This window comes from Haliotis rufescens, unplaced genomic scaffold, assembly GCF_023055435.1.
Source record: "Haliotis rufescens isolate VD_foot unplaced genomic scaffold, xgHalRufe1.0.p SCAF_16, whole genome shotgun sequence".
Classification (NCBI taxonomy): domain Eukaryota; kingdom Metazoa; phylum Mollusca; class Gastropoda; order Lepetellida; family Haliotidae; genus Haliotis; species Haliotis rufescens.
Window position 1 is genome coordinate 27,560,613 of NW_025963846.1, and position 13,171 is coordinate 27,573,783.

The following is a 13,171-nucleotide window of genomic DNA, read 5'->3' on the forward strand; positions in this document are numbered from 1 at the left end:
TGTTGTTTTGCCTCACGCACATCAGGGCTCCTGTCATGTCACGGTGATATGTGAACAAACCAGACAATCAAGTGATGGAAATCAATTAGGATGATATGCTGACTGATAAACAATTGGCACCATATATACAGCTGTCACGTCCATCTAAGTACAGGGGGCACGGGTGGCCGGCCCAGTCGTCTAGGGCGCCGCGATTCGCTGTGCAGAGTTGCGTCCCTTTGGCACGCCAGAAACCTATGATTGTGGGTTCGTATCCCGGTTCACCCCGATTATGTTTCTAGGTTTGTCAGCACCATACCCGTGCTCCTGGGTTTCACCGAAGTGGTAAACGTCTGAGACCTGCATCACTTCGGGCTTTCCTCCCACATTAAGCTGACACGCCGTGATTAAATTGGAATACTGTTAAAAGCAACTCACTCACTCACTCACTCATCTAGGTACACGCTCAGTTCATTATTTTATTTTGAGTACATTTAGATTTATTCATACTGTTTACTGTTTAACGGGTTTTGGATTGCACCAAAACAAGTTTACGTTAGAGATACATTTTCAAATTTATAACATGAGTGACAAAAGAATGATGTCCAATGCAATTTTATATTTTGACTTGTGTTATTTTTTAATACCCATGTACGTGGTTTTGAAAGCAAACGGGATGATACGATCACCCTTTCGCGAGCACTGTTTGATAGTGGGTAATAAACACATGCTTATTATATATATTGTAGTCAGAATTGTACCCTGTACTTTTGCAGCTTTTGTTTTGTAAAACGGCAAATACAGATTAGTAGATCATACCTAACTAACCAACCGACCAACCAACCAACCAACCAACTAACTTACCAACTAACTAACTACATAAAGAAAATATGCCCCCGATGAGACTCGTACGCGGTAAGAGTTAAAAGCGCCAGGTAATTAAAACTATGCTCAATTTTATTCCACTGATGAATTTTCTATATATTGTGCCTATGAGTAAGACTTTACTGTGCTCTCTCTCTCTCTCTCTCTCTCTCTCTCTCTCTCTCTCTCTCTCTCTCTCTCTCTCTAGGTAGGTAGATATACTGACATGTACGTAAGTAACGAATAACTACCGTATTCGACGTAATAAGCGCCCACGGCAATATTTGCTAATTTATTGGCTAGTGATCAATCCCAATTAGCACCCCTTCCGATTGATCAATGTACACAAGACTTATTTATTTGCGTATAATACGCACTGGTGTGTTATATGCACCCTTAATTATGGGCAATTAAATTCTGAAAATATATCTGTCGTGCATGAACATTTAAGACTGTCAGCATAAACCACGTAATTTATTTTGTAAAACGGCAAATACAGATAAGTAGATACCAACCAAACAACCAACCAAACAACCAGCCAACCAACTAACTTACCAACTAACTAACTATATATAAAAGATATGCCCCCGATGAGACTCGTACGCGGTAAAAGTTAAAAGCGCCAGGTAATTAAAACTGTGCTCAATTGTATTCCACTTATGCAATTTTCTATATATTGTGCCTATGAGTAAGACATTTACTGTGCTCTCTCTCTCGCTCTCTCACTGTGCTCTCTCTCGCTCTCGCTCTCTCTCTCTCTCTCTCTCTCTCTCTCTCTCTCTCTCTCTTAAGATAGGTAGGTAGATATACTGACATGTGCGTAAGTAACGAATAACTACCGTATTCGACGTAATAAGCGCCCACGGCAACATTTGCTAATTTATCGACACTGTGTGATGTGAGGGCTGTATAGAAGCCATTGTTAAAACAACGCGGGGGGGGGAGGGGGGGGGGGGGGGCTGACCATTCGCTATTCTTCTTGGGAAGGTCTGATATCATATCGAAAAATATTGTCCCCGGGAATTCTTGCCAATATAGTTATGATTCAGACTGTTTCAAAAAAGAAATTTCCTGCCTCAAAAATGACATTGTTGCAAGGTGCTTTTCTTAAAACAAACAGCTTCATAGTTTTAAATAAAAAAATACCTTGTTTTGAAGCTGTAGCTGAAATCTATCTTGATACAAAAAAACCATAGAAAACAACTTTTTATGTTTAAGTCCAGGATAGTCACCCTCTATGCATTCAGCTATGAAACGCAAAATTATGTCAAAAGTGGAATCGTTGCTTCATTTTTTATTCAACCCCAATTAAACTACGAAATATCTTCATTATGATTGCTTGGGTGTGTCACTCTAGATGTGCTGCAGAATCACCACCTGTTGTGTACATACGTGCTTCTAGTTCCATCACTGCTAAACGTGTACTGCGGCAAGTCAGTGTAACAGCTTAGGTCAGTGCGGTATGACATATAATGGCTACATGCCTACCTACCTCCTTACTATTCCTGGTATTTAAAACAAATATTCTTTGTTTATTTAAACCTATTTCAAGGTATACTCCACGTAGCACTTGGTCTTTCGTAAGAACGGGGGTTTTCATGACATTATGTTCGCCCTAACTAATACGAAGCACAGACAAAATCTGAACGTGTTGATAACACATTGCTTGCCTACTACAAGGAGCTTAACGTGTACTTGGTTCAAATGCATCCTTTGACATTCTAGCAGAATCCACGAGCAGAATTATATATACAGTTCCGACATGGACACGTCTTTGTTAAAAAGATACGTGATTTTGCTCCTCAGTAAACATATACCACCACATCACTTCAACATCACATAAATCAACAAAACACGAAGTTCCCCAAATGAATATGACTTCTGGACCGAATGCATGAACGTATTCAACATGTAGCCTTTGTAGCATTTGTTGTTAGTAATAAAACGCTAGTTACCGATTGTTTATTGTTATTTTTATCACTCACAATGTTAGTATCAACGGTCGTTTCAATGTTGTTATTTTGGGGATTAAAAGAAATAGCAGATACAGCATATGTATAACGGCTTAGAATCATGAGATAGATACACGCGATAAACATATCAGCCACTGAAATCAGTTGTCACCGCTGCGCAAGTAGCTTTAGGCCACGCCTCAAAATAGGCCGATTATGGAGCGTGTGGTTTCAGCATTTTCACTTCGACATTTAAATATTTTCTTCGACATATTTATTTCTCTCTCGGAAATTGACTAAATGTATCTGGGAAAATTAATATTCGCAACAACCTCGCAATATTTTTTTAACTTTACTTGCCCTTCACGCATACAATTTCTTACCATTATTTTTCATTTAATACCTCGTTTGTACCAGTTATTACCCACATGTAGTTAGTGCGAATATGTTGTCGGCCATTCATGTTTACAGGTAGAGTAAGGTATCACATATACCTAGCAAGGATCGTATAACACGGTCCATCGGTTCTTCTTGGTAGTGAATGTTTTGATTGTTTGTTTGTTGTGCAACGCCGTACTCAGCAATATTCCAGCTATATGACGTCGGTCTGTAAATAATCGTGTATGGACAAGGCAGTCCAGTGATTGATACCATGAGCATCGATCCACGCAATTGGGATACGATGTATCGACCAAGTCAGCGAGCCTGACCACCCGATCCCGTTAGTCGACTCTTACGACAAGTATTGTCGCCTTTTACGACAAGCATGCGTTTACTGAAGACCTATAATACTGCATTGCCCCAACATATATCAGCAGTTCTGCAGCCATTTGCTGCTACGAATGCTACAACTAATACAAAGTGCTGAACAAAAGGAATAAACCAATACCAGCCAGATAATATGACTTAGTCTGTCCACCAGATCCAAATCTTTATCTCCCGTGGTGCCGTGGATTTAGGGTCTAAACAAATTATGTTATGAAAATTAAGAATTGTATTGCATCTATTATATTAATATAAAAAACATAATTATGTTTGTCTTAATATTTATTCAATATCAACTATGTCCGTGCAATGTTCTTCCCTGGAGAGCAAGCTTATTGTTTTCAGTTTATTTCCCACTCAGAATTTTGTTTGGTTTTCGAAAAGGCTCCTTATGCCATATATTTGCATAACGTGATAGGCAAATCGCCTGGTAAGCTTAAGCTGAGTAAATTGCATCAATTGCGGAAAACGGAAATCATTCCAAATCTATGTTTGTTATGTTTACCTAATCTCGTAGCGCAGTTAGTGTATTCACAAGAATCAGGGTTTTCGTTGTTTCGTCTGTCAAGTAACAGTACATTGTCACTTCACGTTCAAGAGCAGATGTTCATTTGTTTTCAAAGTATTTGTACATATTTTGGCATATGTAAGACAGTATGTATTGCGTGACGTCATCAAGGTGGCTAATGGTTCTTCCCGAGATATCTGACGAATCTGTTATACGCGGACAAACATCTTGAGATTGCTACTTCAAGCACACCAAATATCCTTGCACAGAACAAACAGGGCAACACATTTCGTATGTCTGGACTCGTTTTCATAATCAAACCCATCTTTCACAGAGTTTTCGGAAATCCGATCCTGAACTTTCAAAATCCTGCCTGGGTCGTCTTGACCTGGACTGGAATGTCTGTGCGAGGCTCAATAAAATAATTTATCATATACCTATCAATGATATGAGGTGTTATTCATTTGCGATAGAGCCAACATAGAGACGGTCATATCACAGGGGTGTAACAACCACACCCGTATTACGCCCCCTGTCGGGCAGATATGGCATGTCAATGCATTTTGAACGGGCGATCGAGATCAGCCTGGGTCATAAGATATGGAGTTACGTCCCTTAGTGTACCGTCTGCTCGGTTAGCATTCCCGTGACAATGTCATCCAAATAAGGTAAAACTGTATTTCATTCACTTGCAAACTTCATTATGGAGTTAGACGCTATGTTTGACAAAACTGAGGACAGATTTAGAAGCGAAATGGACACGGAAGGATTTGTGAATAAACCAATAAAACAAAACACGGTAAGTAAAACCGACAGCTTCATTAAGCTATTTAGAAACAGTTGGCAGGTTGCAGTTGGCGAGATTCGAGAATTGGTAGAGGTGGCACCCATCAATGGATGTTTTATGAATGGATACATTTTAAAATTTCACGTCATGGTATGTAGTACAAATGTTATTATACGGCAATTGTAATAACATACCCCATATCAACCAGAGTGGGGGGATCGGTCTGAGATGGGGTTTAGTGTGAAACATGAGTGAGTGATTATGGTTTTACGCCGATTTTAGCAATATTCCAGCAATATCACGGCGGTGGACACCAGAAATGGGCTTCACACCTTGTACACCTGTCGGGAATCGAACCCGGGTCTTCTGCAAGACGAGCGAACGCTAGTCGTTAACTAGGCTACCCGACCGCCCCTATGTTAAATGTCATATAATAACATCTAAACTTCAGCAAATCAACGGCAGAATTACAGCACAGGAACACCAGCATCAAATCATGACGATTGTGATCACCCTGCAAGAACACGCACTCCTCAATTTAGGTCAAGTTGCCTCGGCAGCTGACTGATTAAGCCATTAGGTCACACTGCAATAGGAAGATCCGAGCACTCGGTTACGACACAGGTGAGTAACAATACCACTAGATTGCAATAGATTGAGTCGGAGATTCGTCCACACAATATCCCGGGGAGGGGGGTGGGGTGGGGTGGGGTGGGGTGGTGAACAGAACACACGTACCTCTACAATGAAACGTGTGTTTTTTGTGGCTTATCTCACGAGGGGACATTGGGTATATTTTAGTCAGTGGTTTGCTTGTCAAGACTCGTCAGTTAACAAGCCGATGTCACCCACACATGAATCCACACGCTGTTTCGCCTGTCTCTCTTTAGACTTACATTCTAGGTATCTACTCTAAACCCCAAAAACCTTTGCTAAAACTATCAACAAATGACACGATACATGTACAGTTTGGCTTCTTGTCATCATCCTATTTAAATTTATGCCTGACGTAGCATGCATTATTAAGGTTATTTATAGCGCTCGACATGTAAAGATAACATTCTTCTCTGTGTGCGCAATGTGTTATGAACAGAAAATAAATTTGTATGACATAAGGAATGCGCAATGTATGAGGCCTTTGAATGTCTCTATTTTGCACAAATAAAACAAACTGTATTTCTAAATTGTGAAGTCGATATAGTAAATGTAATTACATAATTATGTTCAAAGATATTATTCCAGTACTTCATTCACCCCTGCCCACCCAACTGCGAACGTTTCAGATATAACATATGGGAAATAATGCTATAATCGTGTACATAATCACTATAAAAATAATAATAATCGTATAATGACGTCTCTATTGTTCACAATGGGGGCAAGGTTGGTCGAGTCCCCTAAGGCGGTGCAATTCGATGTGTGCGTGTACCTTAAGCACATTTGAAACCTACTCTGGTTGTGGGTTCGAATCCTGGTTCGCCCCGGTTATGTTACCTGGTTTGTCTGGACCATACCTGTGCCCGTGGGAGGTGGGGTGGGATGGGGGTGGGGTACTGATACTCTATCCGTTCCACCTTACACCCCCACGGCTTCGCCCTAGGTCTATCTGTACGTCCTACCCTACAATTCCGCGGTCTTTCTACACGCATCAAGATCTGGTCCTCCGATCTTAACCTTTACGAGTTTTCTAGTTACATATGTGACATATATTGCATTTCTAGGTATCACGACTGCAGGCGACACTAATTTCACATGATTCGTGTGTCGATATTGTTCAAATGGACGAAATGTTATGATCAGTAAGTGTGGTTGTACCGCACTGTAGGTATTAAAATTGAAATAATATGTGAAAAGATACTGACTGTCTACAAACGGTCCTCTTGCGAACCCGCTGTTAGATGAACACGTCGAGTACAAATGTAAAGGACTCAAGAAAAGGACGTTATTTTAAATGACAATGATCTTACTGGAAGGTGTCAAGTATCTGTTATGTTGATATAAAACGGGTAATTGTACATTTTAAAAAAGAAAATTGCAACTTTTCTATTTTTTTACTGCGAAAAACGGGGAATTTGAGAACAATTATAGAATGTTGAAAATATGTTTTTTAACGACGATTCAATCCTCAACGAGCATAAAATCGCACTATTTAAATTTCAGTTTTGAAAATAGCCATGCTCGAAGATATTTGCAAATATAAACTATTAAATACTACTCATTTTCATTTCTGCATAGGATCTGTCCTTTACCGTCAACATTTGAATAAATTGCTCTATTTTTAATGGAAGAATATATGCCGTTAATCTTAGCATTTACCTTGTGTCCACAAGACAGCTTTCATTCACATGGTATCAACGATTTATCTTTCAATATTTAAGGTCATCCAATTTTTCATAAACCAAACAATGCCATTACGTTTACAAGAAATAATTAAACGTGACATATTTCAAATATATAAACATGTATATTTCCTTCTTAAGACGATTCCATATGTAAAATCGAATGAGAAACTTCGCCACTGTCTATCGTCATATTCCTAATATATATATATATATGTCAAAATCGTGCCGTCATCTTGGATGAAGATGAAATACACTTACGTTAGGTATAACCTCCAAAATCGTAGGGCTACAATAATTTCAAAATTCTTCTACTGCAGTCTGATTTCCTTAGATTATAGTAACTTTACGATAAACTTATGGCTAAGATCATTTGAAAAAGCTAGATTCTGATCTGGCTTCGTCAGACTTCCACCTGTTCTCAAACATGAAAATAACTCAAGTCGGAACCCATTTCGAATCAAATGATTACGTCAGAGCAGCTGTGGAAAATATGTTTGACAGCCAAGAAAGCATTTCTTAACAATAACCAACAACTTTGGCTAAAGTATCTCAATGTATAAGGGGATTATGTTGAAACATAAATCATTTGAGGATATGTAGGTCAAATCTTTAGATCAAGTTTCAGTTAAACGTCCTGGCCAAATTCCCTTGTTTTGTTAAACAAATCCGAGCGGCCATTCCGATACATATATGCAAAAACATATGTACAGCTTACTTAGTATGCAGGTAATTTCTCGTTCTAGGTGCTATAAACAGGACTTAAAAGGACGGGCTATGGAAGAAAGGCACGGTAAACAAGGGCCAAGACAAGTCAACGTGAAAACTAAACAATGTATGTATCAGTTTAAACTCTTTGGTAACAGCATCTCCGAGAAGACTGATCATGCGTCCAGTTTCTAGCTATATCATAAAGATCCAAACAGCAAACAGACATGAATGCAATACATCAAATATATAAACCCCTTATAATTATTTCATATTCATAAGAAATCTCTGCAAAAAGCAGAGTCGATTTTACGATTCAGACTATATCATGACCATGCATTTATGAATAACTGTCAAATATTGATAATACTAGGTGTTTGCGAATAGGTGTGTGTATCCTGCATCACCGGAGGTATCCGTCACAAACACATGCAAAGGCTAGTCAGTTTCTCAACCGAAAAACACCGGAAACATATGGTACATGTCAAAATATAGAATTGCTTTTTGAGAACCTGCAAGACTAGTGCATTTATGTTATGTTCGGAACCATCAGATGAATGAACAACTATACTCCGACACGTTTTGTTCCTCATAATAAAGAAGTTGGCATCCATAAATTATCTTCTTGATCAGTATCTAAATGTGATTTCTAAGACAATATTGTAAGACTCAATTCATCGCTTTTATTTCATTCAACAAACCGAAATGACCATTTGTTAATTCATGACATTTGCTTTATGCAAATCATCTTACATCTTGCAGTTGGAGTTCCAGAGGGACTAATAAAATCTCGGCCCTTTCCTTTGCCGCCGACAGGTGGGTATAGATTGGAATAAATGTAAATGTGTGAACCGAACGCAGCATATGAACTTCCACTCATGCTACGGCCATCCGCTAAACCGTGGAGACCGACCGTTTGAATATGTCTGGAGACAGATAATTCCCTGTTGCAAAACATGGTGCACAAATAAACCTATTATTTGGTATCAAATGAACAATTAGTTTAACTTGCACATTCTCTGCATTCAATAAAACAACGATAGTGTTTTTACTTTGCTTATCACTGTCTACACGTCTTTGGTCAACCTCAACGACCCGTAAAGATTCCGGGTAGAATACCTATGCTTGTCGTAAAAGGCGACTAACAGGATCGGGTGGTCAGGCTCGCTGACTTGGTTGATGCATGTCATCGATCCCAATTGAGTGGACCGATGCTCATGACATTAATCACTGGATTGTTTGGTCCAGACTCAATTATTTACAGACCGCCGTCATATAGCTGGAATATTGCTGAGTGCGGCGTTAAACAACAAACCAACCAACCAACCAATCAACCTCAACATTAACCGAACGGATGGCCTTTTGTTGAAAAGGATGATCCACGCATGCTGACTGCCTTCAACTTGTATAACTTGAAATATGTCGTCAAACCGTTTTTCTCTTGCCAAACAAGGCGAAAAAGTAAATGTAGTTACGTAATACAAATGGCTGGGAAAATTCGCCCATAACACCCCTGCCTTCACCAACATCACTGAAGCCAGCATCAGTCCCGTCTCCACTTCGCCAGAAAACGCCGACCTGTCAATACTCATTCCACAGTCACATCACTATTGTTAAACAATTGTATACGTGTTGTTGTCTTTTGTCCAGTGCTATTATATCAGGTGATGCCAGACGAACCGCACAGAGGGCAACTTGCTTGCTTAGAATTATGCATGATCCTTGCCACCTTTGATATCAATAATTGCATCTCGTGTTCAGTTGAATTAGACTTTTCTTCCTGGTTTATCGTATTAATTATCACTCACTGTACGCCTTTCCGTTGTAACAGTCGCCTTTTCAGCATTTATTTCTTTCTGATTTGCTTACTGCCACCAAATTGAAGTGTGTGTTTACATATGTGTCTGACACTGATCATGATGTACAAATATTTCTCGACCCGTGAAGATCCGGGGTAGAATAAGTCTTCAGCAACCCATGCTTGCCCAAACAGACGATTATGCTTGTCGTATGCTTGATTGATGCATTTCTTCAATCCCAATTTCGTGGATCGATGCTCCTGATGTCAATTACTGGATTGTCTGGTCCAGACTCGATTATTTACAGACCGCGGCCATATAGCTGGAATATTGCTGAGTGCAGCGTTAAACAACATACAAACAAACAAACAAATATTTCTCTCACGGGCCATACATTATTCAAGCAATCAGTTTATTCGGTAATAAGGCCTCAGACACACGTACATATATATACAAACTAGTTTTACATCAAGTGCTGCATGAAATAATATTTACAGGTAAGAAGAACGAAGACAGATTTTAACATAATTGGCTAAGTTCTCAAGGCGGTTTACATCAGAAGAGTTTAACATTCTAACCAGTGTGTCTTTACGATTATTACCAGTAATGAAGTTTAAACGAACTTCGTTTTGAGTTCAAATTATCGTTACTAGGTAAGAAACCTATCACTTGTAGAAATCACGTGTAAGTATGATCTGCTTCTATTGCAGGTAACACGGTACCGGAAAGGCCGAAGGCTCAAAGTCCGAAACCGCCGAAAAATGTGAAAGCATGAAATTCGGTAAACCTTACTTTCTGCTTCAAGCCCGGATCGCCACCTCATTGGATCTGAAGGGTTCAATTTACAATGTACCTTAGGCCGCGGTGTACTGACTTTCGTCGTCTCGCTTCGTCGCCATGAATAGCTGCAAACTTGCTGATACAATAATCAAGCATTCATTCATTCTCCCTTCTCTTCTGACATCACATGTCCCATGCCACTGGACACTTCCATCGATCACACCAGCAATAGCGTCGTCCCGTGGGAGTCTGCTACGATTTCAAAGATGGTCGGCATTGCAACAATATTGAAAAGACTATTTGTGCCATTTCACAATGTGTGATTGTGACGAGGTTCGGATTGAGCCCCTAGTATTTTTATTACTTATGTATGTTAAATGTTTAATTCCTTTTGGTTTTTAGTTACCTTTCAGGAGATAACTAAACAACCACTTGGGCCTTTGTTGTATAGAACACATGTTCTTAAAGCACAAACTCTGCACTCCATCATAGTGTATTATCAGTCGTGTTATCCGTAGTCTGTTAAGAAACACACACGCTGGCCGCTTGGAGTGAAAGATTCCCCGATCGGAATTGTCCACTTTGACGTTCGAACGTGACCTATAAAAGCTTACTTCTAAATATACTCGGAGTTTCTCCGACGTTGAAGACCAGCTTGTCCTACCGTCGGGCCCCGACGTTAGATCAGAGGCTGGAGTCGTTGTCCATAGCGGAAGATCAGTAGGTTTGAGCTGATGTCAGGTGAAAAGAGTTTGGCTTTGTGGTAACTGTATAACTGTTACATTTACAAAATGTAATACCCTCTGTGTATTTGTATAAGGGCACTTGTATGTAAGTACTGACTTACCATCAACGTTGCTAAACATGTATATTCGCCTGTTGGACGCGTCTCACGCTGTGTGAGTTCAACTTGTATCTGCTTACATAAAGCATTCATGCTTTAGCTTAGTTTAATTTTAATGGTTATGAATCCCTAAACAGACAGACAGACATATATTTTATTTAGTCATTTTGGCACAAAGGCCCAAAGTACAATGCAGTTTGCATATTAACATTTTTCACGTGATGTACATGATTAGATTTTAAAGTTACACATTTTTCATTGTAAAGCATGGATCATATCAGGACTTTCTCCGATTTACCGTTATCTGACGGTCTTTGAAAATACCCTGCACCAAGGGGAGAAATGTATATCTTAAATGGTTATACTTTTCACATATAATTAAAACATTGTATTCATTCTCATTGTGCAAATAGAATTAAAAATATTACCGTCTTTGGACCTGCGAATTACTCAACTTCAAAAGAAACGCAAAGATGTTCGATGTGTGATAACATCAAACAGAAGTGATGTAAAATTAGAAAATAACTACATTTTTCAAAAGACAACGTCCCATTTTATTTTACATGGCAACAACTACCAAAACGCATCTTGCGATAATCGCACGGAATTCTCTGTAAAACATATCACTGAGGCATAAGGGCCTCTGCCACAACTATATCTGGATTGATGGTAATGATATGTACTGTCACCCAGTTCAGAGTATCCAGCTGATTTAGAACTACGGGGGCACGGGTGGTCCAGTCGTCTTAGGCGCCGCGATTCGCTGTGCAGAGTTGCGTCCCTTAGGCACGCCAGAAACCTATGATTGTGGGTTCGAATCCCGGTTCGCCCCGATTATGTTACTAGGTTTGTCAGCACCATACCCGTGCTCGTGGGTTTCACCGAAGTGGTTAACGTCTTAGACCTGCATCACTTCGGGCTTTCCTCCCACATTAAGCTGACACACCGCGGTATAACTGGAATACTGTAAAAAGCGGCGTTAAACCCAACTCACTCACTCCTTATCCTACGTAAACTAACTGAACTGAAGTGAACTTTTATTTACACCCGGGCTGGTATCAGCGGCATCAGAGGTACAACATTATTTCAACAACATAATACATATACATAAAAAATAGATACCAAACCGGCATGCATGCATATTTATTTAGTAGGGTAGCAATAATATGTGCAATTCAATAAGGTGAGAGTTACTTGATAGGATTAAACAATAACAAGATGAATATTACTGAATGTGGACAATTTTCTCAACGTTCCTCATCGTGACTTTCGAAAAGTAAATTCCTTTCATACGTAATTGGTTCGATGTAGTAGAATCTGTGTAAAAATTGCCGTCATCAGTTCCTCATAGGTAAGATGGGATACAGTGTTGTCCTCGCGTGCCTTTATCATCAGGGGAGCCAATCGAGAACGCATCTTTCTCACTCTCTCAGTGTGGTCTTCAGTGACTCCAAAGTCTGTTTTTACTTTCAGTTATTTCCGAGCAGAATGAAGAACCTGAATCATCAAGAATCATCTCCCACAGAGATTTCGGAACTCCGCCCCTGAAACTCTACTCTCCAAATCCTGCCTGGGTCGTCTTGACCTGGACTGGAATGTCTGTACGAGGCTCAATAAAATAATTTATCATATACCTATCAATGATATGAGGTGTTATTCATTTGCGATAGATCCTACATATCACAGGGATGTAAAAACCACACCCGTATTACGCCCCCTGTCGGGCAGATTTTGTTTGTCAATGCATTTTGAATGGGCGATCGAGATTAGCCCTGGTAATAAGAAATTGGAGTTACGTCCCTTAGTGTATCGTCTGCTAGGTCAGCTTTCCCGTGACAATGTCGTC

The 13,171-nt window shown here is 39.7% G+C and overlaps 1 long non-coding RNA gene across 1 annotated transcript; it reads left to right on the top strand.

The window, feature by feature from the left end:
• The first annotated feature begins 5,333 nt into the window (after window positions 1-5,333).
• On the top strand, window positions 5,334-12,951 carry LOC125371683. The gene is made up of 5 exons (XR_007221643.1): window positions 5,334-5,479; window positions 7,941-8,029; window positions 8,665-8,718; window positions 10,412-10,482; window positions 12,799-12,951. It is a non-coding gene; the product is annotated as an uncharacterized LOC125371683 (long non-coding RNA).
• Window positions 12,952-13,171: the final 220 nt, after the last annotated feature.